This window comes from Mytilus californianus, unplaced genomic scaffold, assembly GCF_021869535.1.
Source record: "Mytilus californianus isolate M0D057914Y unplaced genomic scaffold, xbMytCali1.0.p SCAF_11, whole genome shotgun sequence".
NCBI lineage: Eukaryota > Metazoa > Mollusca > Bivalvia > Mytilida > Mytilidae > Mytilus > Mytilus californianus.
In genome coordinates this window covers 58,294,534-58,313,114 of record NW_026262593.1, presented here as the reverse complement: position 1 = coordinate 58,313,114, position 18,581 = coordinate 58,294,534, and the positions used below count along the sequence as shown (strand labels likewise).

Here is an 18,581-nt window from a genome sequence, read left to right as displayed (position 1 = left end):
ATATGCACACTCAGCATATTTGATATGAAAGCAAAGCTGGTTTGCTCTGGTTCAGAATCTTGTCTCCAGGTAAAGTCACCTGTCTTCACGCTGGCTATATCCTGGAGATACAGGATGTTGAAAATCCACATTAGTGCATCAGACTAGTGAAATTTCATTTCTATATTTGTATGTTTTGCTGGATGGCAAGCATAGTTTAATCAATCAACCTTTTTTTCATTGAGGTTTTAAAGTTGCCGGAAAAAAACAAACAGTAGATCTTTATTTTAAAGAAGTATAATACATGAATATAGTTCAAATGATTAAATTCATTTTAGTTTACTGTAACCACAATGATTAATACATGTACGACCAGATGTCAGGATGAAAACCATTGTTTCGTATACTAATAGTTACATAACTATATAATGATATAATTTATATTCATCTCTGTATGCTAATTATTGCCTCACAAAAAACAAAAAAGATTTTATGATTAGACAAATGAGGTCTAATTTGTCAATCTATTTGCTTAATAACTTATATTATATAACTTCTGTATCATACTTAATTATTGCATATTTGTGTTGTACTGTGATGCCAATTTGAGCTACACATGTTGTGAAATATTACGTCAACTGCTATTGTGCCAGAAGACGCCATTTCACTGCAATGTTAAATTAAAAAGTTATTAGTCTATATTATATATTTTTGTGCATATGATAGAGTTATAATATGGCTGATATTTTAATTCCAACGAACTTTTACTTATAATTTCTTTATAAATAATGAGACACTCCTGGATCTTGGTGATGAAACTATATTCAGTACTGAGTGTACAAAGTTTGTGCTCGAAACACCAAATTTATTATTTTGACTGTTTGATTTCTGAGTCTGAGTATGATAATCCTGCTCATAATTTTAACGAATGCAAGGACTGAAGAAAAGTATATAAGTAAAAATGAACAGATTGATGTAAAAGTGATTTTTACTATTTTATTTTCTTGGAAAATAGCCAAACTTTCATTTCATGTCCAGAAGTCAGAAATCTCATTTTTATATCCTACATAATTATGGTCAAACATATGTTGTACAAAATTTGTACAAACATACAACAAATAATTTGATTTTCTGACATATGGCACATCTGCCTATGCAAATATCTATTAACTATGAATTTCAAGTATTTATGACACTTAAAGCTCATCTTCTACCATAAAAACACTTGAGGTTTTAAGAAAATAGCGAAATGATAGTATCATAAAAATATAGCCACTCGTCTTCTTATTTTGTAAATTTAATAGCCTTGAATATGTCTGCTCAATGCTTATTTTCCATTGACATTTATTTCTTAGTGAGCAGAAGTGTTCTTTTGTCAGGTGCAATAATAAAGCCTGCATGATTGCCTAAAATCTGTCCGTAAGTTAATTTGCATAATTGATGACCACAATATGCAATGAATTATTTATATGAGTCTTATATTTTTATTTGTTTATTTTTCTTTTGGTTTGCAGGCTACTGATTCATTTATCTGCTTCCAATTAGAAACATTTGCTGCAGGGTATGATTATGAGCAGACTACATCTGGCCAATGGCCCCTTATCTTGATATTGGTTCATATAAGGTAAATGTCAAATGGCAATTAATTTTTTTACAAAATAAAACCAAAAACAGATCAATATTTTGAGGGACCACCTATATCAAGTGCTCAAGACATTTTTGAACAACCCTTCACAGAAGGATTGCCTCAATAGTCCAATTAATTGATTGCAATGCTTTTCTAACTATGAAAAAAGACACCATTGATAAACTTTTTTACTGAATGAAAAGAATCAAAATGTCAATAAAATTGAATAATCAAGTAACCTTGAGAAAAACGTAATTAAATTTCCCTACTTTAAACTTATCCCATCTCTTTGCCATAACTTTTAACCCACCCTCAATATATGTTTAACAATGTCTTCCTGTCTAATATCAATATATATACAGATTTAAGATCAGGTGAATAGAATTACTTATCATTATAATTAAATTTTACACAATTTTCTGTGATATTGAAAATGTCTATATACCAAAGATTCTGATAGCTTACTGGTTTATCTACTGTAAATTTAGAAATTATTGCAATGATTTTATTTATGTGAAAAATGAGATCTTATCAGGTTCACTGTAATAAAAACTTGCATTCATAGCTCCAGTAGTGATTTTTCTTCACAAAATATATGCAATCACTTTGATTAGATCTTGCATTTTTTACCAGTAATCAGTTTAGCATTAATAATGCACACATTAGTTTCTGAATTTACATTTTTGAGGTTAAAAAATAGAGCACCACTGACTTTTATGTCTATGTATATTATGATGTAAACTAGAAGTTTTAAAGGATAACATTTTAGAAAATTGCTTAAAATATCAGTAAATTGTTATTTTCATTTTTCAGACTATTATATTTTATGGTGTTACAAATGACCAATCTCAAAACAGATAAGTATTAAATTTAGGAATACAAATTAGTTATGATTTCCATTAAGAATGAGAATTTAAAAATTAAATCAATCGTGATGTGTCTTACCTTATCATGTTAGTCAAGTTCACATAATAACTGTATCATAACATTAATTGATATTACACCGATCAGACCAGTCCAATATATCTTATTATAAGTGTATATGTCACACCTTTGATATTGTATCTTGTTGTCCGAGACATCGATCACACAGCGACAATTTGATTATATTTGCCACAGTTTTCCTGTTCGATCATTTAAGTTATGAATGAACAATAACTGCAGTGTCAACTGTCGTAAATACTAAAATTGAATCAATAGGGACGTGTACCTTTAACAAAACTCGACAAATTTAATTGTTGACCTAGGTAAAAAAATTTATAGAAGTCCGTGGATCATTTAGTCACTTTATCTTGTGTTTAGTTTGTTCATATTTATGTTGTTACTTTTATTTTATTTGGTTTGTATGAATGAAAAGGTTAAAATTTTGAAGTAAATATCCTGTTTTCACACATAACGAGTTAAAATACTTACAAATTCATACAAAATTTCATAAAATTATTGATAAAGTTCCAATGATATATCTCTGTAAACAGATTAAAGAATAGGTAAAAAGCCATACAAATCCATTAAAAGATTGTAATGAAATGCTATCATTTTTCATTCAGAAAACAATACTTAACGGACATCTTTGTGCAAATATGAACTATAAACATGATAAATTACAGCATAGAGTTTTTAAGTATGGGGATTTAAAAATCAAATAAATTTCATTGAAACCATCTGCTTTTATAAATAAAATGCATACCTTGCAAAATTTTAAATTCTAATTACTAAAAGGGTCTTTTTTCTAGGTCTATTTCATGTTCTGTAGGAAAGTATGGTTTTATATTGAAATATATATGTAATATAGAAGGAATGGTACTATAGCACATCAGTTTTTGAAAATCCATTTAAATTTACAATCATTATTGGACACATGGTCAAAGTATCATTTCAAGTTTTCAATCTCCATATCCTCTTTTGCACTTGATTTTATTCTCCAGAAATAAGGCCAATACCAAGATGTCTCTGAGGGGGATTATTTAAATAAGGGTCAAGATGCTCTGACTTTAATAGTCCAACTTCAATCTGAATCTCTACTTTAATACTCTTAAATATTAAAAGTTTGGTTCATTTTTTTTTGGGGGGGGGGAGGGGGTGTCCTAACCACTCTAGCTACAGGTGTGGAAATTGATACTCATAAATACGTGGAGATTTATTTTTTGTAGTTTTGAAAATTTGAACTTTCAACATTTAAAATTTTTTTTCCCAAGGTTTCATAGGGAAAATCCTAACAAATGCATCTATATTTTTACAGAGAACCCCTTTAACCTACATATTTAGATCATACAGCATGCAGTAAATATGACAATGTGCTGCTAGAAGCTCATCTGTATTTCAAATTTTTACAGGTAGCATTCCTTCAATTTGGTTTATCCAGTGAAAAAGTTGAATGTGAAGAAAATACTGACCTCAAAAGACAATGTGGCATTGTCTGAATGAGTAGAAGTAATTGTCATGTGACCTAACTTTTTAACTGTGACAGTCAAGTGAGTATGAGTTATTTATATTTGAAGGATTAAGCTTAATATATATATATATTACTTGCAGGCTTTCAAACTTTTTCAGGACTAATTCAGGAAAAAATACTTTCAATGCAACAAAGGTTCAGGAAGGGCTTAAATTGGCCCTTAGATTTTTATGTTTTTTTAATTAACCTAAATACTACAAATTTCAAATTTTCAAAATTTCAAATAAATATAGTTGTGATATTACTATTAATACAAAATATTTATGACAGTTTTTGGCGTAATTAACTTTGGCAGCCATCCCTGATACAGAACCACTAATTCATCCCCAAACTGCAACAGACAGACAGACCAACAAGATTTTTAATATAGGCCTTCTGTTGATGAATTGATCAGCCAACTGTAACTATTTTTCAGGGACCCTCCCAAACAAGTGTTATTTATATCCTCCTGTTTTCACATCTTTTAAAACTATTTCTATACATGTTTAGACTTATATCATTGTTTGTCTAACACCTAAAGTTTTGTCAGTTTTCAGCCTACTTCACATGGAAATATTTGCAAGTAATTGACTTTAAATAATTGATATACCTAAGTTGGTAGGTGTGATAATTTTATTGTAACAACTTCAAAATCTCAGACCACTTTAGTTATTGATAGTTTTTGGAATGTATCAAACATAAAATTCCTGTAAATGTGTGAAAAATTTTAATGGTCTAAAGTTTTTAACATCAGTTTTGGTTAAATATTGTCAAATTATATTGAGCAAAATCTACAATTTAAATGCCAGAATCTCTAACAAAAGATAAAACTGTATCAATTATGGAACTGCTCATCTGGCAGTGGCTAAGGGTTGGATTTTTGGTTTAAAGCTACATATGTATGAGTGTAGAAGAGAAGGATAATTTCTATACTATATATAAAGAGATGCCTTATGGTCTTAGATATCCATTCAGCATATCTCGATTGTGCTTGTCCTCATTTTGATGATTTAAAAGAACAGAGAATGGAAACGGGGAATGTGTTAAAGAGACAACAATCCAACCTAAGAGCAGAAAACAGCCTATGGCGATCAATGGGTCTTCAATGCAGCAAGAAAATCCCACACCCAGATGCAAGCTTCAGCTGGCTCCTAATGAGCACTTCAACTGTATAGTTTTTTTACAGTATATTTTTTCAGTTATTATGACCAATTGGACAACTGTATTTGGTATATAGATTTTTGCAAGGTTTTCAGGTCTATCAGACAGGGTTCCCCTGACCTTGACCTCAATTTTTGTTTCAGTAATTATCAACACACAGTATACATTATTAGGTCTGTTCTCAGAAACTAAATGTCATAGGTCAACTATATAAGAAGCATATGATGATTGTTCTTGCTACATTTCCATTTGACCTTGACCTCATATTCATGGTTAATTGGTCAACACTAAATTTTGTGATTAGGTCCATTTCTCATATACCATAGCAAAAGGTCAACTACCAGAATGATTGTAAGGTGTACATGTCCATCTGACACGGTTCATCTGACCATGACCTTATTTTCAAGGGTCATTGATAATGTTAAATTTCTGTTATACATGAACTTGTATTTAGACTTTCAACATAAAAGTCAATCAATACTAGTGAAGCAGTTAATTGGGACATTTCACCATGTGCACTGTCATTTCAGTATTGTACTATTTAAATTGCCTAAAAATCTACAGCTATAAACACTGACGTAATGCACCATGTAAACTTATATTATTTTTCAATGCAGGATGTAGATCAACTTATATCATTTTCAAATGTGAAATTAAACTATTAACCCCCTAATTTTTTATTCAATATTGGTAATTGCGGTTCTTTTAAATTTGTTATTATGTTTTTCTACATGTTTTTTTTTTATAATTTCCCTATATCGTGTATATTGTTCGCAATCCTAAACTAACCATTGACATGTATATTACATTATATATATATATATATATATCAGTGACTAATTTGGATTTATATTTAAACCTTGCATGTCCTTGGTGAATAAAAAATTGGTAGATAATATATGAAAGTTGTCACGATAATTCGTTGTAAAACACATATAGCTCAAACAAAAATGGGTGGTATATCGCATTATCTTATTCTAAACATATACACAAAAGAAAAACAAATTAACTTCTAACATTGTTATATACAGAAAGTTACACTTTGCTCAAAATATTAACATTTTCAATAGGTTAGCTTTAAGCATTAAACGTAATTTAATATAATTTCAAAAAGAGTTTTTAATTTTATTTACATTAGCGTGTTACAATGCCCATATTTTACCCTGTATCAGATATCTTCCATGGTTAAATCAAATATGTTTATCAGCTACGAATAAATGATTAAATCGGGTGAGAAAACATAAATATTTATACAATATTTTGGTCAACGACGGGTGGCGCTTCTTGTATTTGTTTTGTATTAGAGGCTTCTTCTTCTGAGTACACAACTATACTGCTCGCTTTTTTGTATCACATCAAAGTTTGTAATTATTACGGATTAATGTACAAGCATTCTTCATCAAAAGCTTGATGAGATCGTTAGTGACCTTGAACAAACAACAAATATTTGTGTTTAGAAACTTTAAATTAATTCAGTACACTTCTTATTTATGGTCACCATAAAAGGAACAATGTCAAAAATCAAGGATGTCAGCTGAGTGCAATCTCTATGTAAAGGGAGAGGAGGGTATTACCAGTAATAAGGAAAGTCTACTTCACTTTGATGTAATTTTTTTTGCTTTAATATATTATGCAATGTTTTCCTAAGTTCATAAGGATAACTCTTATCGGCCAAAAGTTATAATACTTTACAAAAAAAAATTTAAATGAAATAAAGGGGGATAGGATGTTGAAAGCAGTAAACAAAAGTTTTCTTAAAAAAATTAATCAAACAGAACCCTCAAAGGCCAAATATGCAAAGAGATGTTGGAAATTTGTTTGTTCTAATATTACAGGTTCCGCAAACAGATAATTTGATTATCTAAATGTGTTAAATAAATTATGTCAGAGCTAATTAGCACAAAAGATTAGAGGATTGGTTGAAAGTTTTCTTCTGAAAATGCACAATCCTGTAGAAAATAAATAGTTCTTTCATTTCCATGAGAACACAAATCAAATATTCTACTGCTGTAAACTACATAGCATTTATTTAAACCAAATTACTGGTTTTAGAATAACAGAGAAGCTATTATATTTACAAATTCAAAATTTCACTCTCATTTTACAATTACAATTGATGAAAATTGAAATTGTTTTTATAAATAGGCATGATTTAGTAAACATTGGAGTAAGCCACAAAAATCCCACAGATTAAATTATTCAATAACTTTGATTTATTCTTCAAAATTAGTGGTGATGGCCCTTTTATGGGATATTAGCTACTTTAATTCCCTAATCAGACTATGATATAACAGGTACTTTGAAGTGGTGAATATTTGTTTATATTTACTATACCCTGGTGTAATAACAGGGAATTACTCAAATCCTAGGTAATCTAACAGTCTTAGGTATTTGATGCTGTTGGCATTATAAATGTAACAACTAACTAAGTCATGAGGCCTGGATAAGTTAAAATCAAACGATTATCTTCCCTTTGTTTATGAATGAAAGTTAGGAAAGGAATTTTTTTATCTTTAGGCCACAGACCACAATTAAATTCCCCTATTAGTTCTTTATAACGTTTTGTATCATTAAAAAAATTGCACCTTGCATTTTTGTCAAATCTTTTGTGTGTGTAATGTATAGTACTAGTCCAAAAATATATCCAAAATTCAGAAAGATTGAACCAATGACTCTAACAAATTTAGCCAATACACCTCCATACCCCTATGGACAAGTCAAGAGATGTTCCGAAAACTGTAAATATCACCTTTTTGCACCTGGCCTAATCACTCTTTCCATATCAAAATCAGTTAAAATACAACATCCAAAAGTTTATTTCACCTCTCTTCTTTTATTTCCACCCAAAAAAAACTAAGAAATGAGTGAGGAAGGGAAAGAAAAAAAATTAAGAAAAACTACACTCTAATTAAAAGGAACTATATTCGTGGACAACGAAAAGCGGGATCATTAATTGTGGTCTTGGGCCTATTAGGGGTCTAAAACTTGACCAATTCTAATAAAACTTGGCATGATTTAAGCTTAGTGTATTATAAAACAGTTTACAAAGTTTCAAAGCCATATGATACCAATTATAAAAAATGTGGTATTTTTTATATCTGAACTTTGGGTGCTGAATTGTGGTGTTGAATTAGAACAATTTCAACTATCAAATTTGGGCTTCTAAAAACCAAAATATACCAAAACTTACATTTTTTAATGTTTCTATGTATAAGTTATCACCTATTAAAAGCAACAGATAGCATACTTCATGTTTCAGACTTATAAAAAATGGCCAGAAGTAAATTTTATATGAGCCTGTGCCAAAAAATAGAGGTTTTCAAATGAAGTCAGGCCTTATATGAAATGTAATATTTTTCACTTACCACAATTTTCTGAAGTTATTAAGTTATAAAAAAACCTTTTACATGTTATAAATGTACTTTTATTGGAAATATAAGTTTCAAATAGCATAACACATGTGAATAAAATGGTCTTCAGCAATGTCAAGCTTAAAAAAACAGGTTGTCAATTTAGGTCGTTCCCCACATTTGCATATTAAAAAGCATATAAATGATATGGTAGATAGAGATATGCTTCTTTTTGCTCAAATCTTTGTTTAGATATGATAAAACATGGAGCCTGGATGTAACATGACTGTCACTTTCAACTTTATATGTAGACAGTATGATTTGATGCAAAGGTATTTACTTTACTTTTTAAAACCGGCATGAAATTTCAGCCTCAAAAGGCCAATATTTTAACCACTAGCTATCAAACAAAAGAAAATAAAGGTAGTCTGTGAAACAGACAAGGTCAAACAACCAGTAATAAGTGCTTTTGATACAGATTCAGTGAAATCTGCTAAAAGGAATTCAACTTGTATGTGCATAGAACCTCATTTTTCACTTGCTTCATACTGACCGTTAGACTAAGACCATTAAAGCAGCACATTTTGCACTCTTATTCTGATTTTATCTACTTTTTTTTGTGTTCGGTGTTCAAAAATGAGTTAAACATCTACATTAGATACCACAAACACAAATAGAAAATCAGAAAAACCTGTCAGAGAGAAAGTAAGCATGCTACTTTTGTAAAAATATTGAAACAACTGAAAAAGTTCAATTTTGGGCATGTAGGCTGAAATGTCACTTTTTTACAAAATTTCTATCAAATAAAAGTGGAAATCATTTATTCTCATGTAGTTTGACAAATTAATAACAATAGATCATTCAGGGAAGTTGTCAAAGTACAAATTCAATATTTCCTGAATTCACCTCTTAGGCCACAGACCACAATTAAATTCCCCTATTAGTTCTTTATAACGTTTTGTATCATTAAAAAAATTGCACCTTGCATTTTTGTCAAATCTTTTGTGTGTGTAATGTATAGTACTAGTCCAAAAATATATCCAAAATTCAGAAAGATTGAACCAATGACTCTAACAAATTTAGCCAATACACCTCCATACCCCTATGGACAAGTCAAGAGATGTTCCGAAAACTGTAAATATCACCTTTTTGCACCTGGCCTAATCACTCTTTCCATATCAAAATCAGTTAAAATACAACATCCAAAAGTTTATTTCACCTCTCTTCTTTTATTTCCACCCAAAAAAAACTAAGAAATGAGTGAGGAAGGGAAAGAAAAAAAATTAAGAAAAACTACACTCTAATTAAAAGGAACTATATTCGTGGACAACGAAAAGCGGGATCATTAATTGTGGTCTTGGGCCTTTAGGCTTCTTTGTCTTAAACGAAATAGTAGAGGCAGATTAATTTATTGTCAACATAATTCAGTTGAGCTTGTAATTCAGTGGTTGTCATTTGTTGCTGATTATCATATTTGTTTTTCGTTCACTGTTAGTTTTCTGGTCTGAATTGTTTTGCACTTGTCATTTTGGCGCCTTTTAAACATTAGTATACTGTATGGGTTTTGCTCATTATTGAAGGCATATGGTGACCTATAGTTGCTTACTTCTACATTATTTGGTTTCTGGAGGAGAGTTATGTCTCATTATGCAATCATACCACATTTTCTTATTATGCCCCACCTACTATAGTAGAGGACATTATGTTTTTCGGTCTGTGCATCAGTTCGTTCCTCCGTTCATCCGTCTGTCCCACTTCAGGTTAAAGTTTTTGGTCAAGGTAGTTTTTGATGAAGTTGAATTCCAATCAACTTGAAACTTAGTACACATGTTCCCATGATATGATCTTTCAAATTTTAATGCCAAATTAGAGTTTTGACCTCAATTTCATGGTTCACTGGGAACATAGAAAATGATAGTGTGAGTGGGGCATCCATGTACTATGGACATTTTTGTCGAGCCTGCAACTTTTTTGTCGCAAAAGCGAGACATAGCGATCCTACATTCCGTTGTCGGCGGCGTCCACAAATATTTACTCTGTGGTTAAAGTTTTTGAAATTTTTATAACTTCCTTAAACTATCCTGGATTTCTTCCATACTTGGACAGGCGCTTGTTTATGATCATAAGATAGTATCCAGAAGTAAATTTTGTAAAAAAAAAATCCTGTTTATCCGTATTTTACTTATAAATGGACTTAGTTTTTCTGCCAGTTAACATTGCATTCACTCTGTGGTTAAAGTTTTTAAAATTTTAATAACTTTCTTAAACTATCCTGGATTTTTACCAAATTTGGACAGAAGCTTGTTTATGATCAAAAGCTAGTATCTAGAAGGAAATTTTGTAAAAATTTATTTCCTGTTTTTCTTTATATTACTTATAAATGGACATTTATTAGATTCATAAACCATCCTGGATTTTTACCAAACTTGGATAGAAGCTTCTTACAATCAAAAGATAGTATCTAGAGGAAATTTTTTTAAAAATTTTCCCCATTTTTGTTGAGCCTGCGACTAACAGCAAAAGTAGGCGAGACACTGGGTTCCGCGGAACCCTTACGAATTTTCTTATTTTTATATAGTTTCTGGAAAGTGCTGAATCTTGTATATAATAAAGAGGCCTCTCAAGGGGATGTCTAAGTAATCACATAATCACAAATTTTTTGCCAATATAATCACATAATCATTAATTATTTTTTTAAACAGATAATCAAATAATCAAAAATACAGTCCTGGATTATCAAATAATCATGACTTATTTGGTCTGGGATCAAATAATCACTATAAAAACAGCAAAGTAATCACATAATCAAAAACCCCATGAGGAGGCTCAATAAACATGTAACACAAATCAAAGTGAACAAAATATTTCCCAAATTGAAATGAAAGCGGCTTATAAGGTCCTGATCCCTTCTTTAATTAAAAATATTCATATATGATTTACTGGTACTTTGATGGCTAATAGTCAAGGCACTAACATTAGATTTTTTTTGTTGGGTTAAAGATTTCATTCAGATTCTTGACTAGGATTTAGGAATGTGACAATCAGGAATTCTTTACACCTGTAATTAAAAGACCTGCTTTTATTACACCTGGAAACAGACTTACGTAATCCATACGTAGGTGGGTTGGTTATCAAACTGTCTAGATTGCTTTCAATTGGCTCAATGTTTAAAAAATTTAATTACTGCACAAAACCATTTAAAATGCACTGTATATAATTTAGCTAGTTCAATACGTTTCTAAACGTTGCCAACTATTTTCAGTAGATTTCATCTCCACAATAAAAGTATTCAGAAGTGATTAAAGCTGATGCCTTTTTATATGGCGAATTATATTTATTTTATCTCTTTTCATTATAATACTGTCATGAATTCCTGTTTGACACATGCAATATACTTTTTTTATGAATCAAAAGTATAGTTATTTGGGCTGTATTGCATTTCCCTTGTCTGTCACACTTTTCTTAGGTACAAATAAACAGAATGGCTTCATATATGGTAAGCATTCAGACAGTGATGAGTTTTAAGGCAGACACCTACTTTTTGTTTTCCAGTACTTTGTACTAAGAGTTGGTGTATGCTAAGTATTATTGATTGATTGGTTGTTGGTTGCTTAATGTCCAGTGGCAAATATTTCATGCATATTCAGGATGAGCTTACCATGATAATGTGTGTTTTTTTGTTTTATTTCAAAACTCAATATTATGTATTACTAACATATACATCATTCAGTGTTGTTGTTAAGGTTACCTTTCATAATAATGTAGAAAAGTGCACGTGCAAAAAACATGAGAATACTGAAAATTTATCTTCAAAATATTAAAAAAAATATGGCTCAGTAATCTTGTTTTTGTGTTAAGTACGTAATTGAAATAAAAAGTAAAATTCTTGTCAATTTTAACAAAGGAAATTAATCCAGAACTAATGAATTTGTGTCGGAAAATCTGTTTTTGTCGCGACTCCTTAAGCTTGCCATTTATCTTAAATCATATCCTACAGGCTTTACATGGTATAAAACATATGACAAATTATATAAATACTATTACATTCACAAAATATAAAAGTCGGACCACAGTTTACTTGCTTAATACAGTTAGCCCATTGTCATACCTGGATTAGACCATGGTTAAATAGTCCAATATATCATAGGGTCTTTTGAAAGGGTAAAATATATCCAATACAAGAAACTTATTTACGGCAGCGATAAGTTAAAAGGATTGAGGAAATACATCAAATTTTTGAATTGTGCACCTTTTAAAAAAATTACACGGTGAATGAGAATTATCTTTTCAAGGCTTATGTAGCTTTGGTGATCAATCAGAATTTAATGCATCAAAATCTGATACAGTTCACAGGAAGGAAAAGAATTTGTTCGGGTTCGTTTTAGGTCAAATTTGTATAAGAGAACTTTGAACTACTGTTAGGGGTGTAATTTAACATCTCCCTATCAATCAAGGATAACAAAGATTAATGTTTTAAGACAAGATTTTTAAAATAAAATAAATTTTAAAAACTTTTTACTTTTGGAGAAAATTTTAGGTCAAATTTGTATAATAAAACTGTATGTAATATTACACCTCCTTTCAAATAAGTGTAATTAATATTAATAAGTTAGACCATATGATTAAAATGAAACCAATTTTCAAATGTTTTAAGACTTTGTGAAAACTACTAATAGATGAATGTAACAGTACTTGAAAACACTTCGTGCCTCAATCCCTTTTCCTAGAATCTTTTGATTTCTCTTATCAGCTGCCCAATTGCCCCTTAATATTATCCAGTTTTATAGTGTTTAATATATATTTACAGTTTTATGGTGCAAAACTTTAACCATCATTTAAATCTATAATAGATTTAAATGATGGTTAAAGTTTTGCACTTTTATATGAAATTACTACATGTATTGGAATGATATTTAAGATTTACATGGTGAAATGTAATGCTATAATTTGAGTAAAATAAGAAATGGGGCTAATATAGATGAGACAGCAACATAACTACACAGAAAAACAAAAGACATCTAGAGGTCCGTTTTCAACAATAGACAAGTTTTATGCTATATGTAAAGCTCCAAATGGCCTTGGTGTCTAGAAAAGTTGAAAAGAAGATTTTTTTTCAGTACAAAATTCCATAAATGACTAAAACCATTAAGATATAACAAAAGACAACACCTAACAAGGTTTCTCATTTGGGACAGGCCCACGAACTTATGGCAAGCTTACACAAGTTTATTTCAGAACTCGAACAAACCATTTTTAACCAAGCTCATTGACAAAAATGCACTTTCAGACTTACCAAATTTATATAGTGTTCTGTTATCGTTTACCTGCTTGTTGAGGGAAAAAGGTTGATTCAATAAACTTTATATATTAACTTATGCAAGTAATGCTTGAGCAATTGTGATTTAAACTGCCATCATTTTTCCAAAGTTCTAGTAATTACCTGCTTAAATTGAAAAACTTACCTGCTGAAAATGTACTTTTTAGAGGAAATTATGGATAACAGATAAATGCTGGCTGCCATAAATGATAACCAATCTATCATTGTGTTCTATATTGGTGTGCACTGCCTAAGCCTTAAGGCTTTACTTGGGTTTGACTGCACTATTTTGTATTTTATAACTTATAAATTGTAAAAAAAGGTCAATAAAATATAATATAAAAATGTTTTATCACGGTGATACTTCATTTTTTTCAGGGATGTAAGGAATTGACAACAGCCCATTGGTGACGCCCAGGAATATTGAATGGAACTTGTGTTATAACACAGCTGAAGGAAATATACAAGTTATAAATCATAATCTTTGCATTTAAATGTGATTACTCATATTTTAAAATCATTTGTTTTAAGTATGAAATAATAACCTGACATTGACACTGCAATGACAGGAGATGTATGGGTATTTAAGTATTGGACACATTCATAATGAGGCTGATGATGGAAGGGTCTGCTCAAGTATTAGTGTCAGATAGATACATGGTTAAATATGTAGATCTTGGATTCTTGGAGGGTGTGTTTAAACCTGCTTTCATTGAAACTCCCCCCATGCAACACTTTGTGGGAAACATAGAAATACCAAGTGTCCATCAATTATATCATAGGTTTATATCAGCAATGCCTTGATTGAGTTAAAAAAAATCAGCGCTTAACTATTTTACAGGATTGATGTCACTTTGAATTGTGCTTTATTTTGAACATTGCATTTTTAAGCACCCTTACACCTACATTACTTGACAATTTATTTTAATGAAGTTAATATCAAAGGCTGATATCAGCAAGATCTTGGAAGAGTTATGCCCCTTGGAAATAGAAATATACAGGAAGTAACATTGTTAAAGAAGTCATGCCTACATTTCTTGTAAGATATTTATAAGAAACTTTGAAACAGATTTTATTTTTAGTTTTTGCCCTTAGGCAGATAAAATATGTGCACTGCGGGGGGAATAGGAACTCCCTTCTTTATTTTTCTTTTTGGACAAAAATCAGGCTTGAACGTGGATCAGCACCAGTGAAGAAGATCTCAACATGTAAACCCACACTTAAGGTGGTACATAACGTTTTAATCACGTTCTATTGTTAAGGAAATATTAAGCTTCTCAATGATCAAAATTAGTGATTGTCAAACTGCTATATATCCAATGAATTTTTTCCAATAAAGTGTGTGGTTCAAGTTTTTTGAAATTTTAATATTTTTGTCAAAGGGTCAAAGTAAATATTTTGTCAAAATCTTATGAAAATTAAACGATACAAATTAATTTTAGTCAAGGTGTTTGGTACCAACTTAAACATTGATTTAAAAACAATCTTCAGTTTTGAAATCAGAGGATTATCCCATATATACAGGTATATTCCTAAAGTACAACGTAAATAATTGTAAATGTACACAACTTTTGCAATGTTGAACCGTGGAACTCCTCACGTCCTAATGATTCCATATTTTGACATACTAAAGTTTGACATGACAATAGATTGATGACAAACATGGTGGCAGGATAAATCTGTGTTTAATTTTTATAAAAGCCATCTATCTTATATAAATAAAAATGTCTCATGTACTTTTCGGCAGGAAATGCAATCTACTTTTGGAACAGAAATCATCTGATGACAAGGACTATTACATTGTAGGTTTGAGAATTTGAACCAAGATGTACTTGTGTGACTAATTCACTTTTTAAAACATTTATTTTATGATTGTCAGTGGCATAGTTTTTGCCAATTCAAATCTTGATGAATGACCTCATGTGTCTTAGAATGAAATACATTACATAAATACTATGATGAACAATGTTATTGATTAAATACATGTAGTAGCCATAATCAACTAAAAGCAACAGAACAGAAATGTAGAAGTTATCGTGTTGAATTCAGCATTGATTTTGCACCCAAACTTAAAATTAAGCCAAATTTTGACAGCTAAAGAATGTCTCTAATTTAACTGTGACAACCAAAGGCTTAAAAAACAAGATGATGTTCTGCAAATTTGCAATGAGAGACATCTACAAATATATGTATGGAGATGCAGATACATTGATAGCAATATACTGAAATGTCCATGACTTATCAGTATTTCTGCTCGATATATTTTTTGTGAAAATATTCAAAGATTCCTCACTTAGGACAGATAAATTCAATTTTTTTTTACTGTAAGTTATATTTAATCAACACTCCTCATTTTACCTTGGTCTATAGATGACAAAAAAAACATATAAAATAAAAATGCACATTTTTATATTTTGAAGTAAATAACAAAGTATTTTGACGACATTTGAAAGAATCAAGTTTTTGAGGCTAAGTTTGATATAAGTAAGTAAGTACTTTATTTATCATAGTAAACATGTCTCAATAAATATAACACAATTGCAAAGTTTGTATAGTCAATGTTGCACCTGGCCACTTGGACCTATAAGTCACCTATTTGACAAATTTAGTAAGTTTGTACAGTATCACCGAAATAGCAATAAGTGAAAATGTGCTGAGATTTTAATTATGACTTTGTTATGTATGCAAGGGGTAAAGGTGTATCTACTAATTTTGGTCACCCCTTTCCCTCTTTTTAATATTATATGATTACAATTTCAAATTTACAAAGGATGAAAATAAAAAAGTTCCTTTTTTCAATATAACATTAATTTGGTCCTAGAACCTTTTATTTGACCAATGTGCAAGCAACATTATTTTCAGCATTAATTGTACCAAATATTGATCTAATATTTTTTTTAAAGAATAGTAAAATGCGTCCTACCTTGAACAGAAGCATAGTATAAAGTTTAAGAATAAAAGCTAGCTCTTCATGGACTGTTCAACGGTCATTACAAATTGTCACATTTCATCAAAACCACTTGGCACACATTTATATTAAAGGCAAACATTTGAAGTAAAAGTATATATGTTTATATAACTAAGAATAACATGAAAAAACTTGACATGACTTTATTATTAACATAAGTAGTATATTGAGTAGGTAAAATTAATTGTTAAAACAACATGTTTGTAGTTGTGATTTATTTAAAGAAAGTGTACAGTGGGATTAATGAAATGTACTCTTGTGTACATGTATTGAGAGATGTTTGTGTCAATTAACTGATTAAAAACTGCATACAAAGTCACCGAAATCATAATCTTACACCTGATATTAGGAAAACATTTATTATCATATATTGTATAAGATTATCCTTATGGAAAACATATTTATATTTTTAGATGAAATATTTTTCCATTCTGAGGGTCTGGATGGGGTTACTGTACAGATTAGAGAATATTGGACCAAGATTTCAGAAAAAATAGCCAAAATAAAAAGAACAGAGAAATATAGTCCAAAATGATAAAAAATAAAGAAAAATTGGGAGCTAAAATATAAAGAATAGAGAAAAATGGTATGAAAAATGAAGAATACGGAAATGGGGGGACCCCCCATCCAGACCCTCAGCTATAATGTTCACACCTTTGACTTTTAGAAAAAATTATCAAATTAAAAAAGTATTACTTGATAAAAACTATACTTGTGTTGTATTTTAGGCAACAGATGTATCACAATATTGATGGTATTAAGATCCAAAGATCATGTGTAAAAGTTCTCTATCAATTTTATTAGACACAGGTGTCTTTTATTGGTGAAAAATGCATTTATGTAATCATTTTGTCTATATATAAATACTATTGTTTTAAATGATTGATCTTTTGTCTGATTTGAAATAAAATGCCTTGTTCGCTTAAATATACATGTACATATATGTTATATAGATAGATAGATAAATTTTATTTCCAATAGAGGACCCATTATTGGCATAATCAGTACAATGATTTTTATATTAAACAATTATATATAAAAGGGGCTCTGATTGCAATAAAGTATGCTGTTGAGCAATTATCAATCAATCATGGTAAAGAACAATAATATGAAAATAAGAAAATTTGGTATAAAATTGAGAATGGAAATTGGGAATATGTCAAAGAGACAACAACCCGACCAAAGAGCAGAAAACAGCTGAAGGCCACCAATGGGTCTTCAACACAGCGAGAAAATCCTGCACCCGGAGGCGGGCCTCAGCTGGCTCCTAAACAAAAATGTGTACTAGTTCAATGAAAATGCACGTCACACTAAACTCCAAAACATATAAATGAACTAAAATTAAAAAACATACAAGACAAATAAAGGCCAGAGGCTCCTGACTTGGGACAGGCGCAAACATGCGATGGGGTTAAACATGTTTTGTGATATCTCAATCCCTCCCCTATACCTCTAGCCAATGTAGAATAAACAAACACACAGCAATATGCAGTTTTTTTTATGCACAGTAAAACTCGGTTAAAAAGAAGTCTGAGTCTGATGTCAAAATAGGTAACAAAAAAAACTTAGCAAAATGACAAATGATACATAAATTAACAAAGGACTACTAGTACTAGCAGTTATTGACATGCTAGCTCCAGACCTCTTCAAGCACAATCCCTCCCATTAGGGGTTTAGTATCATACCATTATAAAATATATGAGAAGAACATAACCCTTATGCCAATAACTGGTTTTAAAATAAATGTG

The 18,581-nt window shown here is 30.3% G+C and overlaps 1 protein-coding gene and 1 long non-coding RNA gene across 4 annotated transcripts in view; one reads left to right on the top strand and one right to left on the bottom strand.

Moving 5' to 3' along the window:
* Positions 1–18,581, bottom strand: part of LOC127720411 (D-glucuronyl C5-epimerase-like) — a 95,192-nt gene that overhangs the window by 37,049 nt on the left and 39,562 nt on the right. The window contains exon 1 of one of the 3 annotated variants that reach the window (XM_052226991.1): positions 2,552–3,232. The exons of the other annotated variants lie outside the window; for them this stretch is intronic. The gene's annotated coding sequence lies outside the window, so the exon portion shown is untranslated. Of the gene's footprint in view, positions 1–2,551; positions 3,233–18,581 lie in introns of those variants that run through there. 3 annotated transcript variants of the gene reach the window in all.
* LOC127720412 (uncharacterized) lies at positions 3,912–17,712 on the top strand. Its single transcript, XR_007990726.1, has 2 exons — positions 3,912–4,077; positions 14,244–17,712. It is a non-coding gene; the product is annotated as an uncharacterized LOC127720412 (long non-coding RNA).